We start from the raw sequence: 18,920 nt of genomic DNA, 5'->3' as shown, positions 1-18,920 counted from the left end.
AGAGGCTTCTAAGGGTTTCCCACGTAAGAGCTTCAGGAAAATGACTTGTGGAATTTACATCCCGCTTTATTCCCTCAGTCACTTTGGCAGCTTATCCTGGAGGGCACCAGAGCTGGCATTCAGACAAGCCGTCAGCTCACAGCCTAACAAATTATTGATTCTCTCCTCACTTTGAAGCAGACAACAACAAACTACCAAATGCACTGCATCCTTCAATATCTCCCACTAAAGAAATACCTGTTTGTAACATTGGCAGTAAGGGGGCATTTCCATCTCTCAGGCCATCTCAGGTGGATGGAGTATGGCACTTTATGCATTTATTCTTCTGTCTTCAACCAAGGATTGGTAACTAGTGGAGGTTTTTGCACAGAACATGACTTCAAATCCATACTCAGACACAGAAAGACATATGTCTGAATGTTGAAGTGCACATACATAAAATTGATTGAATTTGGAATGCAGAAGGTGTCCAACAGAAAATGGGGTTAAGAACTTGTTTTCCACAGTATTACATATAAGAGGCAAACACAGTTTTCCATGCGTCATGCACTTAATGAGCTCCAGATTGCAGGATACAAAAAAGATCTTGACATTGACTTGAAGAAACAAAATGTTCAAATTATCTGGATACATTGAGGCACTTCATCATACATGGAACATCACCGCACTGATTATCAGTTCTGCAAAATTCCTGTCATTGTTCTGCAACTCGTATCCATGTTTTCCAAGCATTCTTGTTTTCCTCCTGCCTTCTCCACTGTCTACTCACTAGGGATGTAGGTCCTTCCTTGACCCACTTCTCTGGAGGAGCTGAGCCTTCTGATACTGATGGTAGCTCAACTCTGCAGCCCCCAAATGCTGAAACTTTTTGGCTGCAGTGTACAGCAGCCAAAAAATGCTGGGGATTCATCACTAGACTCATGTCAATAGCGGCATGAAGAGTAGCACCTAAATCTACCTCTCTGCTAGCAGTCATGGGAGCATCTCTCCCTCACATCAAGGGTTAGAAATGAGAGCATTAGATGGAGTCCTTCACAGACTGTCCCATTGGGGTATATAGGACAGACCCAGGAGCTGAATGAACCCAGGATCTCAGCCTTCTATTACATCTCCTACACAATGCCTCCCACTGCCTTGTACCACCTCATGTTAGAACTAGGAGGGGTCTTGTGCAAATTCTGTCTGCTCCCAGCTTAGAATACCAAAAAATCCAGCAGTCCATCTATTCTGCATTGAAATCCTTCTTCTGCACCTGAAATCAATACGGTTTTTATGCAAATTTTTACTACATGGGCTGCATGGATTCTAAATACTCATTCAGTTGACACACCTAAATAGCTCTGAAAATTATATTGTGGCTTATCAGGTCAATGATCCACAATTTTATATCTCCCTAAACATATATTTATAAATAGCACTATAAACATTGTTAAGGTTACTGTGTGAAACCCTTATACTATTTCTAAGTGTATTTTATGAAAATGCTAATTTTATCAGGAACATTAAGCAGAAAAAAAAATTACATTTTCTTCAGCCACCCCTTTTCTGATTACGATTGATATAACAGAGATTTCAAATGTGCAAGAAATACTCTGCACCACAAATACTTCTCATTGCCCCTGTGTATTGCAATATGTCCCAAATTCAAGAGTCTGCTTTGCTTTAAATAACGTTGCCAAGTTATTAAAAAAAACCCTCAGTGATGGGCTATTTGTATCCCAGTGTCATAATAATGTGTCCTGGTGACACTGAAACATCAAGATGTAAACAATAAAGAGGCAGAAGCACATTGACCCAGGTGGCTAAGTCTAAAAAACTGCAGTTTCAAAGCAATGTGGTATTTGGGCCATCTGATACATTGTTGATATAAGTACTTGCAGAATCAGGTGCCAATTTTAACACTTCTCAGATGAATTTGCAGACCAAGTTCATATGTTGGGCTCACTGCAGAATACAGGCTTCTACAAAAGCAGATTCATATACACTGAAAAGGCTGAAATAACCACTCCTAGCCTCAAGGCAGAAATATAGGAAAACATTTGTTTTCAATATTTAAATTGACTAATACTACAGGATAGCTCATCATTAATACAAACATATATAATAACAGGCAGAGGACAGCACTGAGACTGACATCCATCCTGGCTGGCTGATACTGCAGCCTTAAAATACATGAGATACAAATGAAATATGAGCCACCATTAGAGCTGCAGCAGCATCTTAGGTGATGGAATGATAATGAGACGAGGTAGATCATGTGTATTTTTTATCAGAGTAATATATAAACTGTTACACATGTGCCCTCAGGCCAAAAGTCTTCTGGAGGCTGGTAGCAGAAAGAGCATTTCTGGCCTGAAAGCACCTCACTGTTCCAAACCAACACAAAGCTTCCACCTCTATTTTATCTCAAGCAGCTGAAAATATTTTTTGCAGCCTGTGACAAACAGTCACAATGACAACTTGCACAAACACAGCAGGCCCAGCAGAAAAGTCCTTACTGCTTAAGTGCTGTTTGCTTTTTGCACCATCTCTATCCATCCAGGGTATTTATAGAACACAGTCACTGGGACATTCAAAGCCCAATCATGGTGACTTGGCAAGTTTTGCAAGAAGCACAGTGGGGAAAGGAGCAATTGTGTGTGAAAACACACAAATACTTTCACCTGTCAGTAGTACTTGAGAGTCCCTGGAACTGAGCATTGCAAACCTCTTGGAGTTACAATGCAATTTAAGGGAGGAAAAATATTGTTGTCAGGGTGTTGTTCAAAGGCAGTCAAATGCAGATTTGGCCAGGAGTGACTTCCGTGTCTCTTCTGATAATGTTTCCAGGCAAACTTAATGGCCACTTAGCAGTGACTTGAACAAAGTGTTTCCAAACTAAAAGCCTGAAGGAGTGTTGGCCGAGTTAAAAAGCTGGCTTCTGAAATTAGGGACTGCAATAATTTGGACCCTGCCTAGACAATCATAGAACCCAAACCCAACTTTATTGTTGTTCACATAATTGCAAGAAACATGTGAAGCACACACAGTTTAAGTGAGCTGGCCACCAGGATCAGAAACTTAACTGTGATCTGTTGCACTTGCAAAATAAGCTTCTGCACTAGAGCGTGGGCTGATTTTTCAAGTCTCCAGGAAGCACATGAATACTCCAATAGGGTTTTCAGCAGCACTAAGACTGAAGTGGTCAGAAAAATCTTTGGACACTGTTTTTCCTTGAGGCAATACTGTTTGGGAAAACGTATCAGTTCTGCTGAAATTGTGTCTGAAAGGAAAAAAGGAAGAAAACTGGGAAAGTAAATATTCTGAAATAAGGTTTTGCTTCAGCATGTTCTGTGTATTGTATATCTGAAGACAGGCTTTTCTGTGAACCCCAAACAAAGCTGCTCCCCCTCAGAATTTCCTTTCTAGTTTTGAAGTTTCCTGGGTTTGTTCCTATTCACAGTAAGTGCAAACACTAAAATCTCACATAAAATATAGATTTTGTCCATCCCATAACTTACATCTGAAACTCCATTCCTCTCTATAGGGACAATGTATCTGAGCTCTTCACAAAACACTTCTGTTCTGTGCCTTTTGGTATTGGTAGGTATCAAAGTATTTTTTTAAATGTGAATTTGCCTGGTTAGCAAAAAATGAGGCCAGGTAGCCCTAAAGTGTACAGCCAACTGCCCTTCCAGACAAGTCAGTTGGACTGAATGAATAATCTGAGCACAACCGTCCCAAAAAAAGGAAATAAACGCAAAGGGGAGAAGAGAGAAATTCAAACAAGCAGCATCCCTGTGATAACGACAGTGCTGGAGCATCGCTGTAGTGTAACCAGGCTGTGGCAGGCGATAACATTCTTCCCCAGAGGAACCTTCAGGTTTATGACAAATCAAGGATGATGCTCAACAGCTATTTGATGAGCTCTGCAACAGCTGCTGAGGTCTGCATGCCACTGCAACACAGCTGGAAACGCACAGTGCCACAGCATTAACTGGATAATAACTCAGGGCTTGCCAGGCACTGAGTATCACTAACTTTTTCTGATGAGTTATTTGTGTCCATAATCATCTGTGAAACTCTTTAGGAGAGATGTTCTCTGAAAAGGAGGATTTATCTGAAAAGGAACTCCCTGCCATTAATAAATTTGTCTCCCTCAAATCAGACTCAAACCCATGGTGCGGTCTTAAGGCAGTTAAATGATTTCCCAGTAATGGAAATTTAAGGAGTTTTTAAAAGAGAAAAACAGGGCAAATAAATGAATCGGTGAACCTTTGTCTATCAGGAAGGATGATTTGCTGGGGGAGCAAAACTACCATGTGCCCATCACAGTACGATCAGGGATGAAAAATTTTACATTATTGGAGAGCCATTTTTGACTTGGAAAAAAAAAAAAAAATCCTAATAGTGCAATCACTTACATCTTGATTGTAAGACATCATCTGCTGGGAGTAAAGGCTGGCACCAGTGAGCAGGACCTAGGGAACAAACTGTGTCACAGGCAGTTCCAGTTCCTTTGGTCCTGCCAGAGAAAAGCTGTATCCACTTCACTGCAAGAAACATGAAACATCGTCAGGCTGCATGCAGCCATCCTACAGGGAAAATAAAGGGCAGAACCAAGCTTGTTTCTTCCCCTTGCTCTGTCATGCTGGAGTGAATCAGGTGTAGGGCACAGTGAGAGACTACTACTCTACTCACCCTTGCACAGGGACAGGTCAAGCCAACCCAGCTTTCCTACTTTGGCTTTTTTTGTATAGCACAAGAAAGTCCCTGGCACAGCTCTCAGCTAAGACATCACTCCTGTCATTGAGTGATTGCTCTGGCCAGTTATGGGAGCATCTCTCAGCTGGTGGTGGAGCAGCATCACAGTTGTCGTCACCATTTCTGGAACCAGGATGCTCTGCAGCTGCTATGTTCTTGGCTAGCCCATGAATCACTGCTCACAAAGAGGCAACAACAGAGGGTATAGCAGGTGAAGGCGAGAAGGAAGTCAAGGGGCACATTCCTGTCTTTGCCTAAATAAATGAAAGATCAGCTTTCAGTCCGGACTTAGTCATTCACACATTGCCACACTGACCAGTCTTTTCCTGTCTCACACATACCAAAGGCATCTGCCTTAATGAATGTAAATTAAATAAGAATCACTGCTTTCTGCTTCATTATACTAATGCCTAGAGCATGAAAAGGTGGGGGGGTATGAAACCCAGCTGAATCTTACTCTGATTTACATCAAATGCCATTTGTGTTTTTTCCTGGCTGCCTGAGACGGAGGGAATCCATAGAATGAATATGGGGGGTCTTTATTGTCACCAAAAGAGCAGAAACACAAGAAAAGAGCAGATGGGAGAGAGTGAAAAGAGGGAAAGAAAGTATTTCAAAGTGAGTTTATAGCTGTTGTTTCTTGGACATTTCACAGGTTCACACTGAGCATGTATGCTGAGGAAGGAGAGGAGGTTTCTACAGCTAACAGCAAAGCCTGTGATTTAATTTGAGAGGTTTCTACTGCTCCACAGCAGTCCCATGCACTCCTCTGTAACAGCCTTTTAGGCGTAATGATGGCAAGACTCCCCTTTTAGCAGCACTGATTTTGCCAGCATTAGAGGGAAAGGCCTCGTTTTAATGGATCTCAGCATGTTTGACATGCCTAGTCTTTTACTGAGGGTAGGGACAGAGCCCACACAGACTGCAAAGACAAAGGCAGGGCATCCCCTATAGACTCCTGCTCATGTATCAGTGAGCAACTGCAAGAAGCGTTGGTGCAGAACACACACATACACACCCCACAGGAGCTACAATGCTGAGAAGAGCTGTATTAGCCATATTCTCCATGGACAACCCGATAATAACTGCACAGTGCACAAACTCCTCTTACTCTCCTCACGTGACATCCTGGACATGCCACACTGAGCTCACGTGGAGAAGGCAGCAATCAAGCAGAACAGAACAATATCCAGGCTAGTTGCATTGTCTCCCCAAGCAGTCTCAGTGGTAATCAGGCCTTTTATTCCCTTGTGCATGATGACCGATCAGGAGAATACATGATTTTCAACTCCAAATTTTATCCCAAGTCTTGCACTGGCTGGTCATCTCCTTAAAGCACTAGTACCAATAGCTGCACAAAAATCAGTGCTATCCTGTTTCCTTGGGATATGAGTACCAATGTGCAGTCTGATCGTCTCTTCTTCCTAATAACTTGGGAACTCAGGAACTACTTTTAATGCATACCAGAAAAAAGTGGAGGCTTCCAGGATAATAAAGTTCTTACAGACTTCACAAACAGAAGCTCTGGAGAGGACATAGATCTAGCAACTCCAGGAAAAGGCTGAAATGTGAACTCATGACTTATTAAACTAAACCACATCGGAAATAGCCTTATATATGAGACTTAACTACATTCATCAGGGTCCACAACCAACCACAAGACACAAATCTGCAGGAAACCAGGCTTAACTTCTTCCAGTATTCGTTTGAACTAAAGACTGAGAGAAAACTGAAAATCTAAACAATAAAAGATTTACCCTCCATTCCCATAAAATACATAAATAAAAACAAAATTAACCTCTAGTCACTTTTTCAGTTTTCAGGCTCTGTAAGACAAATCAAATCTCTCCAGGCCTAATTTGAAAAGGTCTGAAAACCAGTGTGGCAATATGATACTTGATTCAGTGTCTGCAGCTTAACTGTAATTAAAACATTAGACATAAGACTGCAAATCGGGGTAGACACAGCTCTGTATAGGGTACAGAAAGCAAAGCCAAAAAAAACAGATCATCCAATGTAATTGCAGAGAAACTCCCATCCCCAACATAACGTTTAAAAAGCATCTGTTTCTAAGGACCATTAAATTAATAATCATGAAAAACAATGATTTTTCCAAAAGCTGTTTTACTTCCCATCATTAATTCAGCTTCCTGGAACTGCTGAAGAGATGTGGATGAGAATGGTGAGCCTCACATCCTACGTGTGCCACATTAAGATGGTGCTATTGCAGAGCACTACAGCACTCTCCGTCCCCTCACTAAATCTGCCTTGGGGACAAATCCATCCCACACTGCTGGGATTCTGCCAGAACCACCACTGCAGACCACAACAGTGATAACGTTGGCATTTCTGGTACTGTGTTAGCTAACGTGGTTTAAGATGCTGTTATTTCAGGCTTCCTGAGCAGATCTATCACTCAGCTCCCATTTACGCTGTCACCGATGGAGCGGGTACCCGCAGGGAATAAGAGCTCTGAAAATCTCTTCATGCAGACAGGCCCAGCGAGGCCTCCTCCTCATGGTGATTTACTTCACTGCAGCAATGAAAATTCCTGTCTGGAACCAAGTGCCTGACTGCAAACTTGCCACAGCTCCAGGGTTAGCAGAGTCAAAAGGTCACAGTATTTATTTGTTGCTCTTCCAAGATCACTTTCCCATGAACTTGATGGATTCTTAAAAGCCTCCGATTGCACAGAAGACTGTGATTAATCTGACTCTTGGTTCAGTTTGGGATTGGAAGTGTTTTCTTCTAAAAACTCATGCTTAGATTCACTCCTCAGATTCTTTGGAGTTCTAAAACTGAACAATTAATTTAAAACTAAAATATGTAAAGGTCTTCTTTTAAGCAAGTATTACGACTGCAGAAAATAAATTACTCTAATTCTTAATGTAATACTTTGCCCAGCAGAGGAAGAATTCTGCCTACAGAATCTTCAGCCCCTCTTTTTCCCCTCTCTATGTTAAGACATGGAAGAAGTCAGTGCTGCTCCCAACCCTGCTTTTGTGCTGTTGCATGTTAAACTCAAATTTCATATGTGTTTTCTCAGCTAATAAAAGTGCTTCTCTCTGTCTCTAAAGTACAGTATTATGTAATTTTTAAGTAATATAATAGAACATGGTGATTTTATACAGTCTTTCCTAACTTCTATTCTTCATAAAGTGGCAGTTCCTGGAGCCATGTTGTTACATGACATTCTCATTACACCAAAAAGAAAAAAAAAGTGCTTTTAGTGTTCAGGGTAGGAAAGAGAAGATTGCAAAGGTGAATACGCTAAGTCCAAAACCAGATGAACTCTAGCTATTCATGTTACACCAGTTTAAGGCCTCAGCCATTTGCCAGAGGTCACCACTGCTTTCAGTAACGGACTGAGTAGAACATGTGTCTGCGCTTAAATGCAACAGTTTACACTCAGAGAGTTCAGTCCATGCCCGTCATCCTCACTGGTCTGAGCTAAAAGATGGGTTTTGCACAGGAGCTGGAGGCAGCACAGGCTTATCTGCCCCTCTGCCTATTCTAGTGTGAAACAGGGCCCCTGGCAGACAGGGCAGGGCTGATAGCTTCAGCCCCAGGTTCATCAGCCCTCATTTTGGACCCCAGCATTCCAAGCAAGCTGTTTTAAAAGCAGTAATGCTAATGCTGCCATGGGATCCAGGTTGAGTGCCCCTCCCTATCCAGCTACCCCTGTAATCCCTGTTCTCTTATGTCCCCTGTACTCCCACTCTGGCCTTCCAACACCCCTCTTCCAAATGTACTGATATCCCCCCCATCACAAACTCTCTCCCACAGCCCCATCCAGGACCCTCACTTTCTCCCCATATAACCTCACTAGTGGCCAAGCTGAATGCACCTCTCCACTGTGCTGACAGTCCAGCCAGCAGTCACCCACTGCAGGACTAAGGGGACTGCTTCTCTGTGGAGGCACTGATTTGGCTCTCTGTCCTCCTCCCGTCCATAGGATCTTCATTTGCCAGTGGCAGCAATGCTTTCTGTCCCTGTTCATAGGAACATCTGTGCACCAGGCAACCTTGGCAGCAGTGGTGCAGTGTGTCTCCAATTGCTCTGCAAAAGGAGCACAGGGATACAGATGTTTGCCACACGTAACCTAGTCATAGTTTAAACTCATGAACTTTGGAGTTTATCCCCCCCCAATACAACACTTAACATCTACTCCTGAGATTGCCTTTCCACCCCAAACACTCATCAAAATTAATAAGGCATGAGGTTTTATATGCTAAAATGGGCACATTCCCAGTGGGAAAACAGCCGTCCCAGAAGTCTCAAGCCTGGCGGGAAACTCCAGCCTTCCAGCCCAGAGTTATGTGGGACAAGCTAAATGATGCTACTCAGCAACTGTTTCCCAGAGAAATACAGTAAGGGCCATGACAAGGCCAACAAAGGCTAAAAATATCCCAGAGTTTAGCCCACGCTCCACATACTGCTTCACTTAACATGCTGTAATTAAGGCTTTTTGTACACACAGAGCAATGTACGAAGTTCAGCACCATCACACAACTGGTAACAGCAATGCCTGAGAGACAAGAGACAAGGGGATAGCAGTGCTGTTCAGCACAGAAGGCAAAATAGAGTCTCAGGGAAAAGAGCAAATTGAGAGTACCTCGGAAGGAAAAGTTTTGTTCAAGGGGTACTGGGAAGCTGGCATAAAAATTCATCTGTTTAGCTGGATCCCAGCAATTGCTGAATGTAGCTACCCTCAACATTTTAAATTCCCTCTGAGTGATGTCTACAAATAGTACTTATTTGAGACTGTAAAGCATCTGTTTAAAGCAAGCTCTAATTTGAGACATTTTTCTCTCTGATAAGATGATGGCATCAAATTCCAAAGTGCTAAAAACCAGACAAAAATCAAGAGCTGAGATGCTGCAAGATTTGACATTTTTCATGTAGCAGCAAACCAGTCTGACACTCTCTCATGGATCCCAGCGTGCTGTTACTACGTGAAGCTCTAATGCCATTGATAATAGCTAAAAGATGGCAGTTATTTTTCAGGAGCCAAATATAAAATATATATATATATAAAACCAACCTTGAAATGCCTTTAAACAAAGTTATTGAAACCTCTCCTTTTGGTCCTTGAATTCCCCTCAGGTAGACACCATATCCTCCATTTAACCCCTGGCTGCTGATTAATGAAACTTGGCAAAGGGTTGCAAAGCTATGCCAAAGGCAGCACAAAATCCCAAGTTTCTACAAATCCCAGAGGTGAAAATGCACAGACAACAAGAGCACCCCTCAATCATTTCCTGACTTAACTTAGCCACAAGTCTGAGACAAGAGCGTTCAAATAGGCTATGCTTTTCCCTCTGTGTTCCTGACAATGTCTACACATTCAAAGCAATCACAGCCATCTCTAGTGTACAATTACTGGCCTTTTACAGTCTCACCTTGTCTAACTTCCCACCACACACCACAGCTCTAGTCAGACACTACGTGCATTTGCAGTAAGTTTTCCTGTAGTTGCCTGAATCTCTGGCTCCTGTAGGAAACCTGCTGTCTGTAAAGTTAACAGGCATGAAAACATTGGATACAACTCTCACGTAAGCTAAAACTGAGCTTTTTTGACCATTAGTGTTCATAGCACCTAATCATGCTACTGCTAGAGAATAACTAACCCTTTATGCTCTGCAGATACTGGCTTAAGCTGAGAAAACCAAACATCCAGACATGCTGGGTGTTCATGTTCTGCATCACATCTCAGGTTTTGTGCTTTGTTTCATTTATGATTAAAATGTATTAATCCATCTGCCATGTGATCAGAGAATCTATGCTTTGAATGGCTCCAAAACCAAAGCAGTGTCTCTCCCAGGGTCCAGACACCCCTCTGCAGTAAGATTCAAAAGACAGTATACAGCAAGCAGCAGCATCCCAGCTTATTGCCTACAAACAAGCAGCTTGGGACCACCAGCACACAGATAGGTCAGAGCAACACACCGCAGAATTGATCAGAAATATCCAAGGTGACCTTAAACAAGCCAGCCCAGGTCCCAGGTCTCTCCCAGAACAAGGAGGAATGCTTGTTCAGCCATGGCACTGCAGCACGTGAGACACCCCCAACAGACCCTATGCAGCAGAGAAGAGAGGCAAGCCAGTGTCAGGGAGGGAGCGTAACACACTGCCTGCAGATGAGTGCAGAGCTAGTCTGGGTTTGCTGCTGCACTGTGGTAGTATTTCCAGAGAGGCAAAGTCCAGGAAAACCTATTGAGATGGGTTTACACACACCCTGACAAGTGAGTCCCCAAAATGACCCATATGTATTTCCCACTCTGTGCAAAGCCACTACACTTCATATCAACAAGACGGTGCAGGAGCAAATGGCTTGCAGACATTAGAGCAATTAACGTTTATACTGTTTGGCTGCCTGCAAACAGAAAGCTTTCAAGCAGGAACCCTGAATAAAAGTAGTTGATTTTTCTAGTCAACTAAAAGGGACATTTCACAAAATACATCCTATGTGTCATGTATTATATATAATATGTACCATGTATCATAACAAATCCATGCTTCTCCCAAAGAAATGCTGCAGTCCTACCACTCAGTTTGTTAGCTGTCCATGCCTCGTAGCAATTTCCACTGTGTGTGGTAGAGAGTAGGTGGTGTGCATGCACTGTGGCAGGAGCACTAAACTTGTCAAAGACATTACAAGTATATGCCTGGAGGCACCAGTGCAAAAATCCTAGTCCCAGTTCTGATTCTGATTTCCTCCTGTGACCCTGGTTAAGTGTATATGTGACACTTTCCTACCTGTGCAGGACCCCAGTCCCTGCGGCTCTTGTGAAGATCAGCTTGTGTAAGGCTCTTAGGAGAAAGAAAATAAAGTATTTCCCTTGTGCCTGCACAGCTGGCTGCAGGGAAGAGTCCTGGGCTTCTCAACACAAACACAACCAATGGCTTCTGCAGCACTGCAACCATGTTCTACAGAAGGGACCCAAAAAATGTATTTAAGAAGTAAAAGAAGAATGAAAGGCTTCTAGGAATATTTTTTTAGCCAGCACCCTAGATGATGCTGGGGGCTTGTGCTCTGCATTGCTTTACAGAATTATTCACAGAAAGACTCCAAACTCCCTTTTCCTGTGTAAAAAAGTGAGACTTGGAAAGCAAAAATACAAGACTGAGACAACAAAATACAGAGAGGAAATATCAGACAGGGACTATAAATGAAATGTGAAGTGTTAAGTGTCTAGGGAGGGGAGGGCAAAAGGGGAAATAATATTCCTGGTATGAAAACCAGAGAAAACCAGGGGATAAGAAATTCTTATATATCAGTGTGCGAGCAGTAGCTCCTCTGGGATGAGGTCTGAAAGAACTAATTCAACAGTGAAGTGCGAAAAAAGTAATGAAGAAAGGGCTACTGTGGCATTTACAGACTGCTCAGAAAAGTCATGGTGGAAGTGCTAATGAAGTGTACATTGTTAATTACAGCTGAGCTAGCCCTTCCACACCAAGGTGCAGGATCACAGAGGCCAAGGAGATGGGTTTGTTGACCATCCCATCACAAGCCTTAGGTAAAGAGAAGAAAAAACAGGGAGCTCATAGTGCGGGTGATGAAAAAGGCTCTCAGGCTGAGTGATGAGGAGAGAAAGAGGGATGCGTTAAGTTGCTCAGAGGAGGCATTGAGATGCCAAGCCTCCCCTCCTCATCGAGATACATGCCGTCCTTGCCATGACGGCTCCATGGGCTACAAGTGCACCAGGCTAAAAAGTAACAGTGCAGACCCAGGTGTCACATCCAGTACCAGTGACGCAGACCCACAGTTCGTTGGCTGTCTCATGTTCAGCACACAGGCATAGCAGGAAGCTGGCTGTGCCGTACTCCACAGACCAAGCTCCAGGCAGCCAGACATCAGGCAAACACTGATCATTCAGATGGCAGGATAACAACATATGGCACTGACAGAATACCTGTGATTACCAAAGCACTTTGTAAGTATGAACGCAACTTCTCTCTGTCACTAGGAGACAGATTAATATTTGTCCTCATTATATGGGGAAGGAACTGAGACACAGAAAGGATACGTGATTTGTTCCACACAGCAAAAGTGAACAGCAGAGCAAGGAAGATGATGACTGACAGAGTTAGATGCTGATTTTCCTTCACACTCCCTGTTTTCTTCTCTATCAGTTTTGCCAGACTGCAATACATTCATGCCAGCAGCTATGGGGAGAAAGTACAGCACACAAAGCTGCGACTGGGCATTCATATTGGTAACAAGTCTATCCAGCATTGTGATAGCAAACTAGCTGCTGAAAGGCAAAAGCTTTTGACAAAATACTACATATTTCATAGCTAATCTTTGGATACTAGGAGCTAGTACAAGACATTCACAAAGGACACACAGCCCACACAGAGCAGCACATTTTGGCTAGTGTCAGAACCAGCAGATACACAGCCCTGCTAGGAATCCCAATCCATGCTGATTTTCCTCAATTCCCACCAAAATCAGAAAAGAGAAAGTGGACTTGTTACTGACTGATACATATGAAAAGGCAACTTGAGACAATTCAGTTCCTGGCTGACATATCCTGCTTAGGGACTATGTTCAAACCAGCAAGAAAAAGAGAATAAAAATATTTCCTCCATGGATCTTGACTTCTCTCCCTTCCTGTAATACTTTCGATGTGCTTGCCAGATTGGAAACTGTTTCTGGCTAAAATGTCCCCACCAGGAACAGAACAGAAAATGAGCTGTCTACTAATAGATACCACCTAATAACAGGGAAAGGAGTTAATTCACTTGCGGTCCATACTGGTCTAATGAAGGACCTGGAGAGCAATACAGTCAGCAGGTGAGTTCACAAACCCTAAGTACTGGTTTGAACTTCTGACATGCCCTTCACTGCTGAGCATTAGCCTCACTGAGGGCTAACACTGGGTGCCGCATCCACCTTGGCCTTGCACTGTGTGAATTCACCAAGCCCACCAGCAACTTTTCAGCTGTACTCTTGTAACTAGTTCAAACTCAGCCCCAAGGACAAGCTGGTTATATTACCAGCAGTACTGAAGGTATAAGCATAAGTCACTGCTGTAGTGGAAGTGAGCTGATGAAGGTCATTAACTTCTTGCCCTGAAGCTCCATTGCATGCCCAGTCCAGACTCATCTTGCAGCAGATTGGTTGTTCCACTGCACAGCTTGTCTCTTCTCCCATCTCTGAGTTAGGCTCAGTTCCCCTTTCAGCTCCCCAAGGGACGCTGTATGTATTCCATGGCCTTCAGCCACACGGAGAGTTTAGACTGCCCAGAATTTGTAGGGTCAGGAATCTTGGCCATTTCTACATTCAGCTAATGAAAAGGAAAGGAGCGATGCTAGATCTGGAGACAGCTGCACTGCTCTGGAAGGGAACTGCAGAGAAGCACAGCTGCTCCTTCCCCACATGACAGTGGCAGCAGGCAGGGACCTGCAGGCTCCTCAGGCTACCCACAAGTTCCTGCCCATTTTGATATGCTCACACCTCATATCCTTCTCCATTGGTATAACTAATTGCAGAAAGCAAGCACCAAAAGAAAATCCCACCCCAAGAGGTAAAAAAGTTTTCCAATGAACAAAAGCTGCAAAAATGGCTGGATGTGTATTAGGGGACAGAGAAGCACACATAGGTGGCTACTATTTCTATTATACTATTCTAAATAGTATATTATACTATTCCACTGAGCTCACTTTGTTGTTCTCCCTCCTTTTCTGTTCCCACACTTGCTGGGAGAGCCTGACAATTTATAAAATCAGGTCAATTCCCAAAACCCATCAGTTTTGTAATCATTTGTGCAGGTCAGGTAGAGGCTTACAGTGCTGGACAGGAGGTACTCCCGGATCACTTGAGGAGCAAAAATGATTCAACCCTCATGAAACTGGAGTTCTAGAATGAGCTCCAGAAAATTTACACATTTCCCTGCTGAAAACCAGTCACATCACCAGGCTACCCGCAGAGCAGCTGCTCAGGCCTCCAGCCCTCCCTGTGGGCACCCACAAAAAGGGTGGAAACCTCAGGGAAAATACCAGTGGGCCTGCTCAGAGCATGGAGGCAGCCCTGTGAAAATCAGCATGAAAGGAACTATGCAGCTGCCGGTGGGTTTTGCTAGCCATGGTCCCCAGGGCAGGGGGAGAGGCTGTGGGAAGCACAAGCCCAAGAGCCAGCTGGGAAGAAAATGAAAGTTCCCTGATGGTTAATTTGTCTTCAAGCAGGGCAAAATCCACCTCCCTCCACGGGGTAAAGGTGAAATGCAGCTCCATGCAGCTCCATGCGGCCATGAGAGTGCTGCCTCAGCACACACACTTCGACCTCTCCTCTGAGCATATGAAAACTATTGTGCCTTATCGGCTCTCCTCCACCAGAAACCTCCCTCAATCCCATGCTGGGGACTTAGGAAGAGGTCAGGGAGGGAGAGTTTTACATGCTGAATCACTCCCAGACAACTCGTTTCCTTATTATACATGGCAGCCTCCCACGGACAGACTGCCAGAGGGCTCTCTGAGATTGTATTAGGTGCCTTTCCCTTGCTTCTCTTCGTCTCCCCCATCATCGTTCTCTCACTTGAAACATTATAGCTTACAGTCCCACTGGAGAGGGTCTGGGGGGTCAGGAGCACTCAGTCTGAGGGGCCCAAGGAAGGCTGCAGCACAAGGGCCCGGTATAAATGGCTCCAGGCTCAGCAGCTCCCACCCCGCTCTCCGCACGTGCTCCCACCTCTCACTCCCAGCTCTTTGTGGGACTTTCAGCCAGATGTCAGGATCTGGCAAGCCCACAGCAGAGCTGCCCCCCAGGCCTGTGAGGCCATTGCTTTGGCACCCCAACGACTATGCCTGCGGGTTAGGTGTACACGCTCTCACTACATATACCCGCACCCTGGGTGCGCTGGATGTAAACCAGGAGCCACAGAACTGTTTTTGCACAGAGCATCAAAGAGGAGTTATTTAATAAGCCCCGAGGAGGCACTTCGCTCTGCACCACGCCAAAGCTCTGGTTACAGCCTCCCGGCTAGAGCTGACTTGCACCCAGCCAGCCAGGAGCGTGGAGGGAAGGGGGTAATTCCCCCTGCCAAACCACACCAGCTCGTGTGGGGGATGACTTGGGGGGATGCTGGAAGGAGGCTGAGTGCCCGAGTCTCCCGCGCTGCAGTGCTGGCTGCCTGCGCAGGCAGGGCGGGTGATGAAGGAGCATGAGCTGCGGCTGCAAGCCCCTCCATGAGGCCTGGGGTGATGAAGAACACACTGAAACTTCACACTGCGGTTTCTGATGTCAGCAGAGCAGCTTGATGGCATTACAGCAGCATTATTGTGCATTGCAGGGGGGGTGAATTGTTCCTTATGTAACTTTTATCTAACATAGCAACTTCTTTTGTAAATCATGCTGCTCGGGCCCCAGTTGCTGCAGGGACATTGAGGATGGAGGCTGTGACAGAAGTAATGCCAGATCTGAATCAAACACACAAACCCTTCCAAGGTCCATCAAAACACACACAAGGGCTTTACAGGAAGGCTGGGTCCCACAGCTTGCAGCACATGCTTGGGCCACTTCTGGTTTGTTACTTGGACATAGAGATTCCCCTGCAGAAGAAGGGCTGGGGCTGTCACACAGCAGTACAGGGTTTCCATTATTCCCACAGAACAGAATAGTGGTTCTCATGGTGCCTCTCCACTCAAATGCCTCAGAGCTACCAAAATCATTAGGGTGTCAGGGAAAACAGAAATCTTCTCTAAAGACTCACGATATCCTAAAAACTGGATCATCAAACCTGGCCACTGGCCATCTCTCTGTGTCGTCATTTGTTTTCTGCTACTCTCTGTGCTCTGCTTTATCTTGCTGGGAAGCAGCCACCCTGCAGAGCTTTCTTCTGCTTCCCAAGTGTTCAGCAGCAAATTACAGGCAACCCCAGAATGTTGTAACAGGTAGAACAACACGTAAGGGTGCGCTAGTATCAATGGACCATTCAATATTCAGGCACAGCAGGACATAGGGATCTGTGACAAACTATTTCAGGTTGCAGCTTGAGGGTGACTTGTGACCTTAGAACCCGCAGCTTCTTGGTGTGGTGTCCAGCATGAGGTCAAATTCAAATGGTGACTGATCTACAGATTTGAAAATCCCATCTCAGCCTAAGGATTCCTCAGAACTTTACTAGAGATGCTGTGGACCTCAGCAAGTTCCAGATCTGGAAAATGAAACAAGCACTTCAAGTGGAATTTTATTGCTTTGAAATGACTCTGTTATCTGGAATTTGCACAGCATGCACATAGTTTCTCCTATCAGCAGAGCACCTTGTTATCCCTCAAGGCTGACGCGACACTGCAACATCACCGTGCAGAGTCCTCAACTCCAGCATGCATCAGCACAGAAACATTTGGCACAGCTGTGAGAGCTCTCCCAGGAAACCAGAGAACCCCTCTCCTGCAGGCACCCACAAGGCACAGCCCTGATCCTGTATCTAGCGAGCACCAGCCTTCCACCCTCTGATTTCATTTGGCCCAGGCCTGAATCAGGTCTGGCTGGTAGCCTGGGTTATTGTTCTAGTTTTCCTGCAGCCCATGGAGTCCCACTGTCCAGTTACTGCATTACACAAAAGACAAGACTGTAATTGCTCTGAACAGCACATGCATTAGAAAAGAAAGGAAAAGGCTTGGGGAGAATTATCCTACAACTGCAGTACTGAAAGGACATGGAGATAAACCAACTTACTCCGGGTTACACAAGCAGTCTGTGGCCGAGGCACGAATTAAATCAAAATCCTCCAAATCCCATGCTAGTGCCTTTACTACAGGCCTTTCCTCTCCGCCTGTGAAGGAATGTCTTCACCTTTCAAGGGCAAAGCAAGGAAAATGGCAGTGCTGCTTTGTTTCCTTCCTACAGCACAAGCAGAAAATGAGGATTACAGCATAGCCTGGTGGGACTGAAGACAGAGCACTTGGAACAGCAGTGCCAAGTGGGCAATCTTTTTTGGCAATTAATGAAGATGTGCTACAGACCAGACATTTCCTGTCCCCCAGCAGCTGCGAGCTGCTTCCACCTCCTGAACTGTTTGGACCACTTGCCCATCCCCTCCCCACAGCATATCTGGCAGAGTTACAGACAGGTGGACACTTGGGCTAGCAGAGCTGATTTACCTTCACTTGCTTTGTTTCTCACCAATGCCTGCATCACTACAGAACATCTGCTTCATGTTTTGTAGCAGCTTTAACTTGGAGCAATGCTGAATGCTCAGTAACTGTCTCTTTCTTTGGGTACCACAGTCAGGTTCCAAAACTATTTTTTATTCCTGATTCAATAACTCTGCTGGGCAAATCTGAAAGCACAACCAAAGCAAGTAACTGCTGAGACTCTGTGTGTGTTTTGAGAGAGTCCCCATGCAATCCTTACCTCTCAGTTTCCTCCTTGAGCAGTGGGACAAAAAGGAGAAGATGACGTTGACCTTTTTAAATCAGAAGACTATGATGATTTGTGACCACATCTCTCCTCCAGCACAATGTACAAACCTTATTCTTAAATTCATAGTGAAATTTCAAATCAAGAAAATCAAGTCATAGAATCAGAGCAGAGACTGACCTATGCATCCCTGAGTAACCTTTGTCAGGGCAAGATATTTCAGATGGTGACCACTGTCTCTCCTGACAGAATTAAGCAGCCACATCTTGATGTTTCTCAAATATAAATCCCATATTAGAATCACATGAACAAGCCTACTCTAATAATCTGGAAATGAAACACAGCTTCTCTGATTTTTCCTTTGATTTCTATTCTGAATTATCAATAAGGCAATAAGGCAGATATCAATGTCCGTTTTCAGAATCCTGCAAGTCCTGATAATAAAAGTAAATAAGCCAGTTTCTCTGTGAAGTCATAAAGAACAATACTTCACTAAAGAAACAAAAGAATTGGCATCCTGCATTCTCCACCCGACCTCAGACTGTCTTTCTACAGAAAACAGACTGTTTCCAAACAAAACCACTTTCCAAGCCTGCCACAACAGCCCTAGTTTGTGCTGAAAAAAATTTCTGCATGAGTCCAAGCCGCCTTGTGCACTCCTGTACTGCTCATCGTACAGACTGAACTGGAAACCAAGCAAGTTTTCAAACTTTGTTTTGAGACACCAGCTTCATACAATACCAGGGCTCCAGGCAACAGCCCCTCCAAGTGTAAGCCAGCCAGACCCAAGACTTGTTAGAACCCTTTATAG

General features: G+C 44.5%; 1 protein-coding gene across 7 annotated transcripts in view; it reads right to left on the bottom strand.

Annotated features, from left to right (window-relative positions):
• SEMA5B (semaphorin 5B) overlaps nt 1–18,920 on the bottom strand; it is a 281,602-nt gene that overhangs the window by 212,624 nt on the left and 50,058 nt on the right. For 2 of the 7 annotated variants that reach the window (XM_061370066.1, XM_061370069.1), the window contains exon 2: nt 8,591–8,802. The exons of the other annotated variants lie outside the window; for them this stretch is intronic. The gene's annotated coding sequence lies outside the window, so the exon portion shown is untranslated. The remainder of the gene's footprint in view (nt 1–8,590; nt 8,803–18,920) is intronic. 7 annotated transcript variants of the gene reach the window in all.

This window comes from Neopsephotus bourkii, unplaced genomic scaffold, assembly GCF_033783945.1.
Source record: "Neopsephotus bourkii isolate Nb327-2 ecotype Australia unplaced genomic scaffold, CSIRO-AGI_Nbou_v1 NB_1526, whole genome shotgun sequence".
NCBI classification, from domain to species: domain Eukaryota; kingdom Metazoa; phylum Chordata; class Aves; order Psittaciformes; family Psittacidae; genus Neopsephotus; species Neopsephotus bourkii.
The sequence above is the reverse complement of the archived record's forward strand: the minus strand, read 5'-3'. Positions and strand labels throughout refer to the sequence as shown.